The sequence below is a fragment of the Silurus meridionalis genome, chromosome 3, assembly GCF_014805685.1.
Source record: "Silurus meridionalis isolate SWU-2019-XX chromosome 3, ASM1480568v1, whole genome shotgun sequence".
Classification (NCBI taxonomy): domain Eukaryota; kingdom Metazoa; phylum Chordata; class Actinopteri; order Siluriformes; family Siluridae; genus Silurus; species Silurus meridionalis.
The window spans coordinates 23,382,287-23,402,418 of NC_060886.1; the positions used below are offsets into that span (position 1 = coordinate 23,382,287).

At 39.7% G+C, this 20,132-nt stretch overlaps 1 protein-coding gene across 2 annotated transcripts in view; it reads left to right on the plus strand.

The window, feature by feature from the left end:
- The first annotated feature begins 18,896 nt into the window (after window positions 1-18,896).
- Window positions 18,897-20,132, plus strand: part of slc4a3 (solute carrier family 4 member 3) — a 72,534-nt gene continuing 71,298 nt past the window's right edge. Inside the window, exon 1 of one of the 2 annotated variants that reach the window (XM_046843287.1) lies at window positions 18,897-19,113. The gene's annotated coding sequence lies outside the window, so the exon portion shown is untranslated. The remainder of the gene's footprint in view (window positions 19,114-20,132) is intronic. The other variant, XM_046843280.1, reaches the window with a different exon arrangement.

Below are 20,132 nucleotides of genomic sequence, written 5' to 3' on the forward strand. Positions count from 1 at the left end.
CATTTGTTTTGTTTCAGCTCTGTGTTGTTCATGTTCCTTGCACTTATTATGTTCACCTATGTATTTTTTTTTCTGCAGTACTAGCTGTGCCGGATTGTAAAGAATTACTGTTTATATTAGTAAAACCCACAAAAAATCTGACATATTGTGTTCCTCTGCCATTTAAGATCTTGACTTTTGCCACAGCTAAGTTGCACAATGAATTTGTCCTCTGTTTTGTATTATTTTACAGTTGCACGCAAGTATTTCACAGTGCAAAGGTCACACTGTTGTCATGGTAGTGCTTTATGTGGGTTTTTCTGGATTTGTGTGTAGATTTGTCTTAAAAGCCATGGGATCACAGGAATCCATTTTTTTTTAGCTTTTTTTCACTTTACTTCTACCAGGACTGATAAAACAGCAGTTAGATAATGAAATAATTTGTTAAACTAAAATGTCTTAAACAATTATAAATAAATGTTCAGATTCATTGTCCCCAGGTGTACAGCAAATTTCATCTAGTGGTTCCCCTTCAGGAACTCGAGCTGCATCGACAATGCTTTGGGAACACATCTGCGTGACCACGCTCTGAACCATGCATGTAATCTGTCCAATGGAAGGGACGTCTTGACAGTAAGTGCTTTGTGTGTGTCTGTGTTTTTCTTCGGACAGGTAAGTGCTGGTAAGAAGGTAAAATGAGAAAATGGAAAGTAAGCAATCTTTCAGTATGCATGTCTCTCCTTGCCCCTGCTTTATCACGTGTCCGGGTTATGGTCAGGCCACTAAAGAGACTGTCTCTAGCTTACATATGTAACCCTAGTTCCCCGAAGGAATGAGACGCTGCGTTGCAACGCTTTGGGAACACCTTGCATTGTCCAGGCTCTAAACCACGTGTTAAATCTGGCTAATAGGCAAGTTGTGATGTCATCGGCGGGCGGCGTCGCAACGACCAGGAGCTACAAAATGGCTGCACGGTGGTCCCTCATTTGGGAACACGAGCTGTGTCGCAACACTTTGGGAACAAGTGTCCAATCACGCCACACTGACCAGACCCTGCCTAGTATGTGAGAGCCTCACAAACAGCACGTAGGACAGAGGAGCCCGGAGTGGCTCTGAGGTTGAGTCCTTAGAACCTAACGAAGGTCCTGGGTGAGACTCCAGCGGACCAGGCCACAGAGGCCGCCACACTCCAAGTAAAGTGAGCCTTGACCCCCGAGTGGAGCGGGGAGACAAGGGGACTCATAAGATGATGAGATATCCACTACCTACCTGCTGAGAGTCTGCTTTTTGGCAGGAAATTCCTTCCTGTTAGGGCAATAGCAGACAAATAGCTGCTCCGACTTGTCCTGTGGAGATAAGTGTCTAGTGCTCGCACTGAACACAGCCGGCTTTGCTTTTTCTGGTCGGGGGCTAGGAATGGAGGAGGGCAAAATGCCTGCAGCCGTAGAGAAAGCACACTCTTCCTGGTGTTCAGTCTTTACCCCAGCTCATTCATCCAGGCATTTCGTGGACAATGCAAGGCATTCCTAAAGCATTGCGATGCAGCTTGAGTTCCTAAATGGGGAACAGCCGGTCTATGGCAGCCCTGGTGGCACCTGTAGAGATAGAGACAGAGCCTTTCTCCTGGACATACTGACTGGCCTCCCTTCGAGCTTTTGCATGAGGTGCCCTTGAGATTTCTTGCACTCAAGACTGTTTTTCTACTGGCCATCTCATCTCTAAAGAGAGTTCGGGACCTTCAGGCCTTTTTCGTAGCCCCTCTTGTCTAGAGTTTACCCCAGGCATGGCAAGTGCCTTTCTCTACCCCAGGCCGGGGTATGTTCTCAAGATGACCTCTGTTGCCCCATGACCAGTCCTGCTCCAGGAATTCTATCCTCCTCCCTCTTTAAACCCCCGACCAGAAGAAGCTTAATATGTCACAGGACTGCCCCGTGGAGGAAGTAGGACCAGCTGTTCATCTGCTACAATCCGTATATTCTGCAGGACAAGCAGACTGTCCGCAGATGGATTGTGGATGCTATCTTCTCTTCTTATGAGTCCTCTGGCCGCCCAGTCCTTCAAACTAGCTATGCCCATCCACACTATGCAGGGATTTATCACTCTGGCATTCCTGATGCAGCTCGAGTTCCTGAAGGAGAATGTCTCTAGGTTACGTATGTAACCCTGGTCCCCAGAGGGAACGAGATGCTGGGTCTCAGTGCCACACTTCATGCATCCCTGCAAGTGCATCCTTCCCTCTTTGAAGCTATCGCTGTCTCCACTGCATGTGAGTTTATAACTTTCTGGTCATGCTCTTTCATTGGACAGATTACACACATGGTTCAGGTCGTGGTAGATCGTTCCCAAAGTAAAGTATTGTTGACGCATCATCTCGTTTCCTCAGGGAACCAGAGTTATATACGTAACCTAGAGACGTTTACCTACAGTACAACATGAAATCTTAAATTTGCACACATTTGCACTGTTGACCAAACAAATATTTAAATGTACAGATATTGGTAAAAAAAAATAAATAAATAAAAACAGCCTTACTTTTTTTTTATTGGAAAACTTTCCCTTAGAATAAATAACAGCTTTACACGGCTTTGGCATTTGAACAGTTAGTTTCTCCAAACATTTAGCTGAAATACTTTGCCATGCCTCTTGTCAAACTTGCCAAACGTGTTCTTTCGAACCAGTTCTAAAGGATTTGGGAGCGGTAAGTGGGTAGGCCATTCTATGATAGATAACACTTCAGCTGACTATTTGCTTTCTAAATAACACTTACAGAGCTTGGACGTATGCTTTGGGCCATTGCCTTGTTGTATAGTGAAGTTGGTTCTATTTAGCTGCAGTCCAGATGAATTGCATGGTGTTGAAGTATGGAATTATAGCCATGTTGGTTCAGTATTCCTTTCACCTGGAATAAGTCTCCAATATTCCCTGATTCAAAACAATCCCAAAACTTTCTTCTTCCACCTCTGTGTTTGGCTGTGGGTGTGAGGCAGTCTATCACGGTCAAATTAATGTATGTTTTTGATTTTTTTTTTTATCTAGCTTGTTGCATATAAACTAAAAGGTGTGTGACTGATAAAAGACTAGGTGTTTCCAGACATTTGACAGTGAATTTACATAACTTCAGTTAACTGAATGTATGCATTTGATTATGATTGTAATTAGATATGAGGTGACAATCAGTAAACAGTTGAAACAGTTGAACTATAATAAAAGGACATTTCAGTGTCACCTAGGTGAGGATGGGTTCCCTTTTGAGTCTGATTACTCATGTTTTCTTCTCATTTTGTCTCAGAATTTTTGTCTTGCTACTGTCACCACTTGCTTGTTTATTATGAATAAATGTATAGAAAATAATATCTTCTTCTTCTTCTTCTTCTTTTGGCTGCTCCCATTAGGGGTCGCCACAGCGGATCATCCGTCTCCATACCACCCTGTCCTCTACATCTGCCTCTTTTACACCACCTACCTGCATGTCTTCCCTCACCACATCCATGAACCTCCTCCTTGGCCTTCCTCTTTTCCTCCTACCTGGTGGCTCCATCCTCAGCATTCTCCTACCAATATAATTCATGTCCCTCCTCTGCACATGTCCAAACCATCTCAATCTCGCCTCCCTTACCTTGTCACCAAAACATCCTACATGCTGTCCCTCTAATAAACTCATTTCTAATCTTATCCATCCTTGTCACTCCCAACAAAACCTCAACATCTTCAGCTCTGCTACCTCCAGCTCCACCTCCTGTCTTTTACTCAATGCCACTGTCTCTAATCCATACAACATCGCAGGTCTCACCACAGTCCTATAAACTTTCCCTTTCATTTTGCAGATACCCTACTATCACAAATCACTCCTGTCACTCTTCTCCACCCACTCCACCCTGCCTGCACTTTTTCTTCACTTCTAACACACTCTGCACTGTTGACCCCAGGTACCTGAATTCCTCCACCTTCTCCACCTCTTCTCCTGCAACCGCACCACTCCACTGCCCTCCCTCTCATTCACACACATGTACTCTGTCTTACTCCTACTGAGTTTCATTCCCCTTCTCTCCAGCGCATATCTCCACCTCTCCAGGCTCTTCTCAACCTGCTCCCTACTCTCACAACAAATCACAATATCATCCATAAACATCATAGTCAGGAGACTCCTGTCTGACCTCGTCCGTCAACCTGTCCATCACCACTGCAAACAGGAAAGGGCTCAGGGCCGATCCTTGATGCAGTCCAACCTTCACCCTGAACCAGTCTGTCGTACCTACTGCACACTTCACTGCCGTCACACTGTCCTCATACATGTCCTGCACCACCCTCACATACTTCTCTGACACACCTGACTTCCTCATACAATACCACAACTCCTCTCTTGGCACCCTGTCGTACGCCTTCTCTAAATCCACAAATACACAATGCAATTCCTTCTGTCCTTCTCTATACTTCTCCATCAACATTCTCAAAGCAAATAAGGCATCTGTGGTGCTCTTCCTCGGCATGAAACCATACTGTTGCTCACAGATGGTCACCTCTTCTCTCAGCCTGGCTTCCACTACTCTTTCCCATAACTTCATGGTGTGACTGATCAACTTAATTCCCCTGTAGTTACTGCAGGTCTGCACATCTCCTTTATGCTTAAAGATCGGTACCAGCACACTTCTTCTCCATTCCTCAGGCATCTTCTCACCTTCCAAAATCCTGTTAAACAATCTGGTCAAAAACTCCACTGCCATCTCTCCTAAACATCTCCATGCTTCTACCGGTATGTCATCTGGTCCAACCGACTTTCCACTCTTCATCCTCTTAATCGCTGCTCTCACTTCCTCCTTACTAATCCTATCTACATCCTGCTTCACCAACTCCACATCATCCAACCTTCTCTCTCTCTGATTTTCCTCATTCATCAGCTGCTCAAAATACTCCCTCCACCTTCTCAACACACTCTCCTCACTAGTCAACACATTTCCTCTCCATCCTTTACTGCTCTAACTTGCAGTACATCCTTCCCAGCTCGGTCCCTCTGCCTGGCCAATCGGTATAAATCCTTTTCTCCTTCCTTAGTGTCCAACCTCTCATACAGCTCCTCATATGCCTTTTCCTTGGCTTTCGCCACATCCTCTTAACCTGCTGCCGCATCTCCTTGTACTCCTGCCTACTTTTCTCATCACTCTGTCTATCCCACTTCTGTTTTGCCAACCTCTTTCTCCTTATGCTCTCCTGCACTTCCTCATTCCACCACCACGTCTCCTTGTCTTGCTTTCTATTTCCAGATGTCACACCAAGTACTTTTCTAGCTGCCTCCCTCAACACTCCTGCAGTAGTTGCCCAATCATCCAACACCTCCTCAATACCACTGAGCCTCTGTCTGACCTCTTCCCTGAACCTCACACTACACTCTTCCTCCTTCAGTTTCCACCATCTTCTTCTTCTTTCAGTCCTCACTCTCCTCCTCTTCTTCTTCTCCTCCAAAACCATCCTACATACCACCATCCGATGCTGTCTAGCTACACTGTCCCCTGCCAACACCTTACAGTCTCCAATCTCCTTCAGGTTGCATCTCCTGCATAGCACATAGTCCACCTGTGTGCACCTTCCTCCACTCTTATACGTCACCCTATGATCCTCCTTCTTCTTAAAATAAGTGTTCACCACTGCCATTTCCATCCTTTTAGCAAAATCTACCACCATCTGCCCTTCCACATTCCTTTCCTTAAAACCATACCTACCCATCACCTCCTCATTACCTCTGTTCCCTTCACCTACATGCCCATTAAAGTCTGCCCCAATCACCAATCGTTCTTTCCTAGGTACACCATCTCAAATCAAATCAAATCAAATTTTATTTGTCACATACACATACATACAGGGTACGACATGCAGTGAAATGCTTTTAACGACGGTCCGGCATGAGGGAATAAAATAGGGTAAAAAGGGGAATAAAAATATAAATATAATAACAAAATTTAAGAAAAGAAACCACTTTTCTACCACTTCATCTAATTCACTCCAGAACCTTTCCTTCTCCTCCATCTCACAGCCAACTTGTGGAGCATAGGCACTGATGACATTTATCATCATCCCTTCAACTTCCACCTTCACGATCATCACCCTATCAGAAACTCTCTTCACCTCCACTACACTGTTACTGTACTCTTCCTTCAGAATCACCCCTACACCATTTCTCTTTCCATCCACATTATGATAAAACAGTTTAAACCCACCTCCAATGCTCCTGGCCTTACTCCCTTTCCACTTGGTCTCCTGAACACACAGCATATCTACCTTTCTCCTCTCCATCATATCAGCTATCTCTCTCCCTTTACCCGTCATAGTACCAACATTTAGTGTACCAACCCGAACCTCCACTCTCCTGCACTGCTCCTTTCCCTGCCGTCTCTGTAGACGTCTTCCTCCTCTCCTTCTCCTCCTTCGGCCAACAGTAGCCCAATTTCCACCGGTACCCTGTCGGCTAACGATACCTGTGGCGGTCGTTGTTAACCCAGGCCTCGACCGATCCGGTATGAAATTCTCATTTGTGATCCGCATATTTGATTTGGCACATGTTTTACGCTGGATGCCCTTCCTAACGCAACCCTCCCCATTTACCCGGGCTTGGGACCGGCACTAAGAGTGCACTGGCTTGTGCATCCATAATGGCTGGGTTGTATAGAAAATAATATATTATGCTAAAATTGATAGTCACATTCTAATTAAAGCGTCTTTGGAACAATATCCATTGTTAAACAACATATGCAAAAAAACATTAACTAGAATTACTTCCTGATGATATCTAAACATTAATTTATAATTATGAAAGCATAAGTTAAGTATTAATATATTGCTTTGTAGATTTGATAGTACTGTTACCATTAAACATGGCATGACATACAGAATGTATATTGTATGTCTCTCTCTGCCTCCCTGGATACCAATGCTATCTATGTACTGTATATACTCCATATTCTTTTTAAATTTTTTAATAATTCTGTTTATTAGGGGTTTAACAGCACACAAAATCCACGGTTTGGTATGTACCTAGGTTTTTATGTCACAGTTCGATTAATTTTCTGAACAGTTAGTGGTAAGAAATGCAAAACATAAAATTGTTTGTGGTTTTTCATTAACACAGTTTATTATTATTAACATTTGTGATCATCAACATTTAAACAGTTTACATTTTTATAACAATTGCAAATAAAATGCCTGCTTGGTTAAATAATATAGAAAAGTATATTTTATAATATTTTATACAAATAAAATAGAACAAATCAAATTAATGCTTTTTTATTATATTGATTAAATTCAGCACCAATGGCACAAATTAAATTGATTTAACACAATTAAATAAATGGAAAAATTTATTTAAATAGTTAATATTTTTTGGACCTCATTTGTGTAATACAGATGTGTGTGTGTTTAACATTTTAATATTAAATTTTCTAAAGATATGATATACTTAACTGTTCTACTTATTTCAGCATACTTTAACAAATGTCTTTATTCCTTTCATCCATCATTCATTCACTCCCTCAATATGTGGAATTGTCAGGATTTTCTTCCTTTAAGAGAAATTCTTGAATCGGAACATAAAAGCTTCAAGAATTCATAGCGCTAGCGTTAGCCGCAAAATACTTTCTGGTTAATGGCTAATGCTAGCGCTATGGATTCTTTAGCGTTTTAATGCATGTGCAAAACAAATTTTATTTCCAAAACAGAACTGCTGGTCATTCTAGGTGATTCATCTCCAGGTCAAGACCTCTGTATAACTCTTCATCACTCCCTGCTCTCCCCTTCAGCCACTGCTAGCAACCTTGGGGTAACTATGGACAATCAATTGTCCTTCTCCTCACATGCTACTAATGTGCTCGTTCTTGTCAATTTCTTCTCTACAACATCCAAAGGATTTGACCATTTTGCCCACATGCTGCCCAGGTGCTTGTTCAATTTCATGTCATTTCGAAACTCGACTACTGCAACTCTCTGCTGGCAAGTCTACCTCTGAACGCTATTCGTTCACTGCTAATTATTCAAGATGCAGCTGCATGACTTGTGTTTAACCTGCCCAAGTTCTCCCACACAACCCCACTGCTGCGCTCCCTTCACTGACTTCCAGTAGCTGCACGTATCAGATTCAAAACACTGATGCTCGCCTACAAGGCCAAAAATGGACCAGCACCATCTTACCTCAGTGACCTCATCACATCTCGCACTGCACCACGCTGTCTGAGATCCTCCAGCACTGCTCGACTGGTACCACCTTCTCTCAGGGTAAAAGGTAAGTATACTTCAAGGCTCTTCTCTGTTCTGGCCCCGAGGTGGTGGAATTAATTTACCCTAGATGTCCTAACAGTCCCTGGCTATCTTCATGCAACGGTTGAAGACCTTCCTCCTTCTGAAACACTTAAACTAACACTTTCCAAGTCTGCATTGTTAAAAAAACTTTATTAAATAATCAACAGAGTTGTTGGCTTATTTATCTTAGGTTTGTAATTTAGCATACCAGTGTAGATTTTTTGATTTATTCATTACTAGTGACTCAAAGCACTTTTGTACGTCGCTCTGGACAAGGGTGTCTGCTAAATGCCTCAAATGTAAATGTAAATTTCCAGTATGGTCTGAGTAGCCACAGTGACATTGCATTAACTCTAGTTTCTTTTTTTTATACTCTTAGCACTGATGTGTATGTTTTTAAGTTTAATATTAATAATAAAAATAAAAATAATAATAATAATAAATGCACTCAATGTGCGAGGTGGGGACTAAACAAACTTGTGGGAACTCAGACGTTCCGAACCCCTCTTCCAAAATCCCTGTACTGAAAGATTTCTATACGAATATGTGTATTGTTACACCCCTACTGTTTATATTTCTTTATTTTAAATTTTATTCTATTTTATTTTATTGCAACTATGTTTTATTTGATCATATTTTACATTACAAATTGTAATATAATTTGAAATGGCCATTTTAATTAAATCCTAAATGTACTTGAGCTAATATGTAAGCAAATACCTAAATGTAAACACTATTAAAGAACTCAAGAGATAAACTCAATAAGATTTTCAGGAGCATGACACATATGTGGAGATTCCTGTCACAAGAGGGCAGTATGCGACGAGTGAAGGAGTTTCTTCACCATCAGCGAGACGGCCAAATAAAATGGAGTTACCCCACCAGTCTACATCATGGCATTTGTGCATTGCACAACAGCTGTCTTTTTTTTTTTTACCTGCTTGCACATTCTGTCATTCTCAAAACATGATTAATGACATAAGATATAGCTAAATACTGTGTATGCACTTCTCACAAGATATAACAAGATACTGTGTATGCATTTCTCAGTATCTGGGGTATTTATGTGGCACCATAGTTTACATAGATTATCTATTACTTTGGGGAAAAAGGAACCCAGACTGTTCTTGCTCTTTTAAAGATCCAGCTAAAGTACACAATATGAACAACATTTTGTGGAAACCTGACAAATACACAATTACAAATACAAAAATAGAGTCTTCCCCAAACGTTTGCCAGGAAGTTAGAAGCAATTACAACAAATCAGTCTGAATATCTATTTCTAGAGACTACTCTAGTAAAGTTAAATCTTATTTTTTAAAATTAAATTAGAAAAAATAATAATTGTTAATACATGTAAACCAAGTTTAGGTCAATGGCACCACCTGAACATGTGTTGTAGAAGCACAATGATCAAACTCATGTTAAAAGAAAATCTCATCTTTATTCTGTAGTCATATACATTAATAAATACTCAAGGAAAATGTGTCAACATAATATTGAAATTGATTTAATATTAAACATAAATTAAAAAAAAATAAAAACTCCAAGAACTCACAAAATAAACAAACAATACACATAAATGCACAGTGACAATCCAGTTCATATATCTAGTGTGTAAATGGCAGCTGCCAAACAATTAACATTCCTCAAATTCAAGATGCCAGTTTAATTACTTGCACAACATTAAAACGAAATGAGCCTGATTTCCTTTGAGACTTTGGTGGTTCTGCACAGAAGCAATCAACAGCAATTGTGTCAATGGTATTTTAAAAGTGTGTGCATTCCCTGGCATTTGCAAGGCCTGGTACAATACAGAGCAATGTTGTATGGTAGCCCACCCAATGGCCCAACAACGGAATCCACTGGCGTGGTGAAGGTATACCGAGTGTTACTTTCTTGCACTGCTGTAAAAGATTACTAAAATAGATTTGCAATTTGTCAAATTTTTTTACTCGAATCTGACTCCAATTTGTAATAAAGATTTAACTTGAATATATATCTAATTAAAGCTGTTCACCTTATTGGTTGTATTTCTTTTTATTTTAATAGATTATTCTAAGCATTCCGTCTTTTTAATTAATCATTAATCATGAACCCGGATTCACTTAGAGCCTTGTGCTTGGCTAACTATACTTGCTCACGGAGGCAAATTGGCCAGTCCGAATCTTAGTCAGAGGATATAACGGTAAACTAATATTCTTTAAGTAGGCTGCTAAATGCTTGCTCATGCATAAAGAATAATTGATTTAGCTTCTTTGTTTTATCTTGCTAAGTTAATGATAGCCACTACACATGCTCACAGGCACAAACTCGCCAGTCTGAATCTTAATCAGAAGATATAACCATAAACTAATATCCTTTAAGTAGGCTGCTCAATGCTTGCTCATGCATAAAGAATAGTTGAGTAATCACTTTGTTATAACTTGCTGTCAGTGATAGTCAGAAATCAGAAGGTCCCAGACATTGTGCTTTATGCTTCACCCGTTTATTAACCTTCTGTATGTACTATCCTGGTCATAAATTTGCAGTGACACCATACTTCAGGACCTCGAGCTGCATCAACAACACTTTGGGAACTCTTCTGCATGTCCACGCTCTGAACCACATGTGTAATTAGTCCGATGAAGAGGCGCAACATCCCCGGCGGAGGGATATCACGACCAGGTAGCTATAAATGCGCATGCAGTTGAGCCAGTGCTAGCTTCTGTTTATTCAGGAAACACTCTGTGTGTGTCTGTTCTACCAAAGGTAAGGTGCGGTATAACTTTACGAAAAAATGATGTATAGCAGCAATCATTTTGGCTGTGCATTCCTTTCTACCTTTGCTTTATCACGGGGGGAGATACGCACAGTTTGTGTGTCGCTTGCTTGTGAGTGGAGCTTGCTCATTCGGCTGCTCGCCTTGCCCCCTTCCCCCATGTCTATGCAGATGCTCCACTCCAGTGCAATTCTCTTCAAGGAGGGCGCAATTGCACCTTGTGGTTCTGGTCCTGCTCCGCTGAGGGGAAGTGTGGTCCTGGGGTTCGCAGGAGGACCTGGCAGAGGGTCAGGAGATGGGCTTGTCCCTTTCTCTTGCGTCACCTGCCGGGTCCAGTGCCCTTTCTCACGGTTAGTAAGCACACCATTTGGTGGTTTCTTCCCTCTGTAAATGGAAGCGCTAAGCTCCACCACTCTTCTTTCATGGAGGGGGAGGGGATGGATCCAAGCAAACCCATAGACATGCCCTTACAGCCATTTCTTTTTGAGGAGCTTCTGGAGGTAGTGACTTGTGCAGTGGCCAAGATAGATATTACTTAAGCAGTGCCTTTCTGCAGCCTCCGCATCAGGGTCTGCCCTTATTTCTGCACACTGAGGTATCCAGGTCCTAGGCTAATCCTTTTTCAGCCCCAATGGAGGCTGGGCTGTGTACTCAGTGGGGCTTGGAGACTGGAGATTGGGTTGGCGACCTGGACATCCATTGGGGCTGAAAAAGGACTCGGCCTTAGTGTGCGGGTTGGAAAGAAGGGCAGAACCTGACGCGGAGGCAGTGATGCAGGCTGCAGAAAGGCGCTGCTTCTGCTGATCGGCCGGCCAAGTGATATGTGGTCCAATTTATACCACCAGGAGGGATAGGGATAAGTTATTTTGGACATTGTGTAGGTTTTTTATATCCACAGGTTTACAACGAAGATGTATAGTCCATGAACAATTTTGAGGATTTGTAAAATCTGAGTATTTCACCATTTTAAGAGTACATGTTGATTTTAAAGTAATAGTTCACCCAAAAATTAAAATTTGCTTAAAATGTGCTTACCCTCCAACACTCAGGAAAACAAAAGAACAAAATTTGTCAATTGGGAAGTACCTTTTCAAAAAGATACTAATATGCACATTTTAGTACTAATATAATAATGAAATAGCCCCACTTTAGGACGAATAAAGGTATATCTTATATGCACCCTTTAGGTGTAAATAAGGTAAAAAAATGTACCTTTTGAAAACGTACTGCCCTGGTCAGGTTTTGTACCTTTTTGTTCTGAGAGTGAACATGTAGATGAGTTTGATTATTCATGGGAATAGATTTGGAGAATTCACTAGAATCAGAGTCGATGGTGCTGATAGCAACATTACAATAATCCACAAGTAATCCACACCACTCGTCTATTAGTTAACATCTTGTAAAGAGAAAAGCCTTGTGTTTGTAGAAAACAAATCCATTACTTATGGATTATCGTGCTGTTTTTAATCAGCTGTTTGGACACTCATTTTGATGGCACCCATTCACTGCAGAGGATCCATTGATGAGCAACTGATGTAATGCTACATTTCTGCAAATCTTATCTGATAAAGAAACAAAATCATCTGCATCTTGGATGGAATAAGGGCAAGAAAATTTCCCTCTTAAGTTTTGGATGAACTTCAATAAAGAAACATGGCTTTTTAATACAAGATATTGAATTAATAAACTTTATATTGCATCATTTTTTTACCAAGTGCTTTCCAGGGAGCATGTATATTTATGTAAATACCCATGAATATTTGCTGTAAAAAAAAAAGAAAAGAAAAATAATTAATATAAAAACATTTAAAGATTTACAACTAGTTAACTTTTGTAATATGTGGCTAATAACAATTTGTCCATATAAGTGATGTGTGTAGTGATGTACATATATTTAATGGGAGTTCTGAAAAATATGCATTGATGTTTAATGCATGATCACAATAATAGTTTTATTCTTGTGTCTTCTTGTGTCTGATCATCGCAATTCGATCCTTGATGTGCAAATGGTGATGGACAAGACGCCGTATGTGTCTCCTCTTTTAGTCTCATTTATAAATTAGACCTGAATTACCCCAAATAACTTGCAAACACGTTTAATATCATACAGCATGTACTGATGTCACTGGGACAGAAATCCCTCAAACCCAAAGTACAGTCTTTGGTAAAACCAGCTTTTTGGTTAAGAAAAAATGTTGTCTTAATGAATGTCTTACTGTTGCTGAATTTTAGTCAGTATTGTTACATGTACATGTTTGGTACAAATGTACATAATTGTGAGACCATTTTCCCCTTTGTTTAATCCATCCATTATCCATTAATGAATAATAGAAAATAAGATTGGTTTAATTGTTTTAGTGCACAAAGTTTGAGCAGTGATGTAGTGTAGCAGTTTATGTGGGACATTGTTAATGTTGTTACCTCCTGTACAGTGTTGTAAAGTGTGGCTGTGACCCAGGTCTTTTCCATTACAGTATGTAATATAATTTCATTATTGTTTAACTGTACAGAGTTGTACAGTGGTTTTATTTTCATTACAGTATTTATTGTTGTGCTACTGTTATTTAATATTTTTTGATTTTATGCAATAAATACATTAAATATGCTGTTCAGTAAGTTTTATTTATGATTGCATAAATCTTTAACAGTCAAAAGTAATAAGAGCTTAGTCAATTTAATTTATAATTAATTTTTAATTACAGTTTATTCTTAAGTTAACTTAAATATGTAAGTATGTGAACTTAATAGTTTAAGTGCAATTTATAAAACACATCAATTTAAGTACAGTCTACATGAGCAATACCACTATACACAAGTCCTCTCTCGGCACCCTGTTGTACGCTTTCTCTAGATTCACAAACACACAATGCAACTTTTCTGACCTTCTCTTTACTTCTCCATCAACATTCTCAAAGCAAATAGTTTAGGCATCCTCTCACCTTCCAGAATCTTGTTAAACAATTTGTTTAAAAACTCCACTGCCATCTCTTCTAAACAGCTACACTTCTACTGGTATGTCATCTGGTCCAACTGACTTTCCACTCATCATCCTCTTAATAGCTGTTCTCACTTACTTCTTTACTAATCCTATTTACTGCTTCACCATCTTCACATCATCCACCCTCTCTCGCTCATTTTCCTCAATTATTAACTGCTCAAAATACTCCCTCCACCTTCTCAACACACTCTCCTCACTAGTTAACACATTTCCATCTGCATCCTTTATTGCTATAACTTGTAGCACATTCTTTTCAGCTTGGTCTCTCTGCCTTGCTAATCGGTATAAATCCTTTTCTCCTACCTCAGTATTCAACTTCTCAGACAGATCCTCTTATGCCTTTACCTTTGCTTTATCCACATCCCTTTTCACTGCTGCATCTCCTTGTACTCCTGCCTACGTTTCTTATCTCTCTGCCGATCCCAATTCTGTTTCGCCAACCTCTTTCTCCTTATACTCTCCTCTATTTCCTCATTCCACCACCATGTCTCTTTGTCTTCCTTTCACTTTTCAGATATTACACCGAGTACCTTTTTAGCTGTCTCTCTTATCACTTCTGCAGTAGTTGCCCAATCATCCAGCACCTCTTCACCATCACAGAGACCCTGTCTGACCTCTTCCCTGAATCTCACACTACAGTCTTCCTTCTTCAGTTTCCACCATCTTCTTCCGTCTTCACTCTCCTCTAAAACCATCCTACAGACTGCCATCTGATGCTATCTAGCTACACTGTCCCCCGCCAGCACCTTACAGTCTCCAATCTTCTTCAGGTTGCATTTCCTGTATAGCATATAATCCACCTGTGTCCATCTTCCTCGAGACTTATCAGTTATCCTGTGCTCCTCCTTCTTCTTAAAATAAGTATTCACCACTGCCATTTCCATCCTTTTAGCAAGATTTTCCACCATCTGCCCTTTCACATTCCTCTCCCTAAGACCATACCTACCTATCACCTCCTCATCACCTCTGTTCCCTTCACCAACATGGCCATTAATATCTGCCCAAATCATTAATCCTTCATTCCTAGCTATACTCTCCTCCACTTCATATGACAAATTTTTCCTTCTCCTCCATCTCACAATCCACTTGAGAAGCATGGGCACTGATGACAATTATCATCACCCCTTCAACTTCTAGCTTTACGTTTATTACCATATCAGAAACTCTCTTCATCTCCACTACACTCTCATTGTACTCTTTCTTCAGAATCACCCCTACACCATTTCTCTTTTTCCATCCACACCATGATAGAATAGTTAAAACCCCAATGTTCCTAGCCTTACCCCCTTTCCACTTGGTCTCCTGAACACACAGCATATCTACTTTTCTCTGCTCCATCATATCAGCTACCTCTCTCTCTTTACCAGTCATAGTACAAACATTTAAAGTGCCAACTCTAACCTCCACTCTCCTACACTTCTCTGCTGTCTCTGTAGACGTCTTCCTTTTCTCCTTCTCCTCCTTTGGCAAACTGTAGCCCAATTAACACTGGTACCCTGTTGGCTAACAATACCTGTGGTGGTCGTTGGTAACCATCCTACAGACTGGCAGGCCTCGACTGATCCGGTATGAAATTCTGGTTCGTGATTCGCAGATTTAATTTGCCATACTTTTTTATGCTGGATGCCCTTCCTAACACAACCCTCCCTATTTATCAAGGCTTAGGACGGGCACTAAGAGTGCACTGGCCTGTGCAACCCTAATGGCTGGGTTCCATATCATGCAACACATGATTCATACTAATGAATGATAGCTTTTGGGCTGGCTAGTAGCTGATTCAATATGTTAGTTATTTATAAGACTATACACATTTACAATTCAATCTTAATAGTCAACACTTCAAAATATTATATATTTTTGTGTAAACTGATTCTCACATAAGCTCAGCTTTCTAACACAGGCTCAATGGCTTGATTGTCTCATGGTCGAATATGCTAATCATTTAAGGATAACAATGTGGCAGCTGAATATTTAGCACCTGTGCATGCATACTAAGTTATGTAATTGGAAAAAAAAGAGTGAAAATGCAAATGAATGTTTAAATGACTCACGATAATCTGTTATATTCACAAAAATATTGATCATGTTCCTATATATACACACTATACGGACAAATTATTGGGACACCTGACTTTTCCATCCATATGTAGTTTTTCCCCAAACTGTTACCACAAAGTTAAAATTGTATAGGATATCTTTGGATGCACTAGAGTTAGATTTTTTCCCTTTCACTTGAACTCGGAGACCCAAACTTGTTCCAACATGACGATGCTCCTGTGCACAAAGCCAGTTCCATTAATATATGGTTTACATGGGTTGGGGTGGAAGATCTTACTTCTGCTACAGAGCTCTGACCTCAGCCCTAATAAACACCTTTGGGTCAGTAGTTGACTTTACTAAAGGTCTTGTAGCTTTAATGAGCAGAAATCTTCACAAGCACACTTCAAAATCTAGTAGAACATCTTCCCAGAAGACTGGAGTTGGAATACTAATGGGGAAAAGGATATTATAAAATGTAGGGTTTTATTCAGGATATATTAAATGTAGAGAATTAAACAATGTACATTAGGTTGTTCTCTGTGGCATGTTTATAGAACTAAAGCAGGCCATGTTCGACAACATATTAGAGAAAGATTTAATGAGGAAAAGATCATTGTGTGTTTGAAGAACAGTTCATTACTAAAGGAAGAGCTTTAGTCACAAGTACTGCTAAGCTAGTTAGTGACTTCTACATTTATGTGAAAGACATCAGGTTTGTACATTTTGGTTGATGGCATACATTTAATGACTGTGATATGCTTGGATTTGTGAAACATTTACAGAAAAAACAGAAGAGCCACAGTGATTGAAAATGTGTAGAGTGCAGGAGGTGACTGTCAGACAGAATATTTCTTTGCCAGCAACATGACAAAAGATACACTATATGTCCAAATATATTTATATTCAAAGGTATTTATCACATCCATGTGTGGGCCCTTTCCAAATGTTGGATGCACATGAATCTTTGGCATGTCTATGTACACTCTATTTTTATGATTTCTTCTAACTGGATCTAAAGTGTCAAATGAGCACACGTGAAGTCTATAAAGATGATGTGACAAGGTTGTTTTGAAAGAACTTGACCTTAACCTCCCTAAATGAAGCATTTCAATCCTGACAAGAGTGTCTTATTCTAGAATGATCTCTCACCCATCTACAGGGCAAGAGGGCTCTCCATTACATTAGCAACATATAAACACTAGTTGAGTGAAACATATTTTTGAGAATGGTGTTTGCCTCTCCAGTACAGTTCCTGTCAAATACAGAGACTTGAATAGTACAGAAACTATGCTATTAAAGTTGTTTTCATGGCTCATGTTGGATTGTATTAAGTTGGTTTTTGAGGTTTTTCATAAACATTGCACATGTACAGTATATGTATATACAGTACAGACCAAAAGTTTGGACACACCTTCTCATTCAAAGAGTTTTCTTTATTTTCATGACTATAAAAATTGTAGAGTCACACTGAAGGCATCAAAACTATGAATTAACACGTGGAATTATATACATAACAAAAAAGTGTGAAACAACTGAAAATATGTCATATTGTAGGTTCTTCAAAGTAGCCACCTTTTGCTTAGATTACTGCTTTGCACACTCTTGGCATTCTCTTGATGCCTACTTTGAAGAACCTACAATATGACATATTTTAAGTTCACTTTTTTGTTATGTATATAATTCACATTTGTTAATTTATAGTTTTGACGCCTTCAGTGTGACTCTACAATTTTTATAGTCATGAAAATAAAGAAAACTCTTTGAATGAGCAGGTGTGTCCAAACTTTTGGTCTGTACTGTATATATAATATATATAAACTTTTGGTCTGTACTGTATGTCAAATGAATATATTGCAGATTATGCTTAGTCAACAGTGCAATGTAATAAATTATGATTGTAGGAAGCTACAGAAACAACAACAAATTTGTATATGATTATTGCATGATCTAGAAACCCAATTCCAAAAAAGATGTAAAATGTATTATAAAGAAAACAGAATGATCTGCAAATTGCACAAACCCATAGAAAATATGTAAAATGTTTCAACCAAGAAACAAATAGGGTCATTGTAAATTTAATGGCTGCAACAATAATTGTGATAGAGCCATGTATACCACTGTGTAGCATCTCCTCCATGGTTTCCATTAAAATCTTCAGTCCATTTTAAAAAAGCTTTGGCTCAGGGAAGATGGTGGCATTTTTGTGTTGTTTTTTTATTTGTCACATATATATTTCTTCTTGGCATGACAGAGTTTTAACATGCATTTGTGGATGACACATTAAACTGTGTTCCCAGACAATGATTTCTGGAGGTTTTCCGAGCCCATACAGTGATTTCCATTACATCATGCCTGTTTTTATTGCTGCGTGAGGTCCCGAAAATCACAGACATCCAGTATTGTTTTTTCGCTCTTGTCCCTTGTGCACAGAGGTTGCTCCAGAGTCTTTTGATGAAATGATTTACTGTATATGATGAGATATTCGAAATCTCCACAATTTGATTTGATATTCTAAAATTGTTCCACAATTTGTAGGCATTTTTTTTTCGCAGATCGGTGAACCTCTGTCCACCTTTACTTTAAGATATGATTTTATACCCAATCATGTTACTGCCTCGTTTCCAATTAACTGCTGCGAAATATTGCTCCAGTTGTTTCTCTCTTAAGAACACTTACTTTTCCAGCCTTTTGTTGCCATTGGTTGCCTTTTTTAAATGTGTTACGACCACCCAATTCAGAATTACCTTAGTTGTTTCCTTAAAAATGCTATATTATGCTACAACACTTGATATATACAAATAAGCAAATCCACCCTTCGATGCTTGGAGGAGATGACGACGCGGCGCATCACGTGATGCCCCCCCTTCTAGACGTCATTCTCACGCCTGTAGACGGCAGCAGGCGTGCTAGAGGCGGAGGAGAGTCGAGGAAAGGAGAGGAGAGGCGAGTGCCTTCATCATCAGCAGCAGCATGGAGCTCCGGGAGCACTGCGCTCTCTGACCGCGCGTCTTCACAACCTTTCAGCCGAGACCACTGCCCAAACGCACACATGCAGGTAGGCGAGCGCCATTCCCCCTGATCTTCATGCGTTCTGTTCCGAAGATGCGCCGCCTCCTTAAAGAGCCTTACCTCGGTGTCATTGTGCAGAAAGGACAGCTGCGCTGCACCGCGGCTCTGCGCACCATTTCCAGATCCCTGCTTTTAACTCAGCAGTGCCGAAGGGTGAAGGACGTGTGTGTATATAAGCGAGTGTGTGCTAAATGCGTGCAGGATCGAAGGCAGGTGAAAGATGTTCTGTAGGAGGCGTGAACAGGCTGACGGGAGTCGGTGGCACTTTATTAATACTAGTATACTAAATGATAAGGGATGTGGTCATTTATGAAAATGCCAAAGTATGTATTTTTATATATAGACGTATATATAAAAAGACATATATATATATATATATATATATATATATATATATATATATATATATATATAATGTCTATTGTTCAGTTCATTTCAGACGATTGTTGCATTTAATAGAATATAACAGCTCTTTAATGGGCTAAGATTAGAGCAAGCTTGCACTGGGAAATATGGCGATATAATATACATTTCACATATAAAAGTGTAATAAGAATTTAACATTGCAGACATTATTTTTAATGCAACCTATGTATCTTTAGCAAACCTATATATTATTATACATACCATGTACTGCAGAGCTTTCTTCAAGTGCCATATATATGTTGTGTGTGTATATATATCTCATCATAAAACAAACCTCAGAAACTGCTGATAAACCAGTACAACACCAACTGGTGATACTGACCCGTGCTGCTGGATTGGATTTTATATATTTTCTAAATCACTGATGTGACAACACAGATCATGCACAAAGACAAAACTGTCTTAAAGCACATGGCATCTAATGCTTACATAGCTAAAGTACAGATTACAAAGCTCATATGTTCATATGTTTATAATTTTTGCAATGGGAAAACTGTCACTGATGCATCAATATGTAAAGACAGGTTTTTATCATAGACAATATCTCTTAAATGATAAAAATGATTGTTTTCTCTGCCT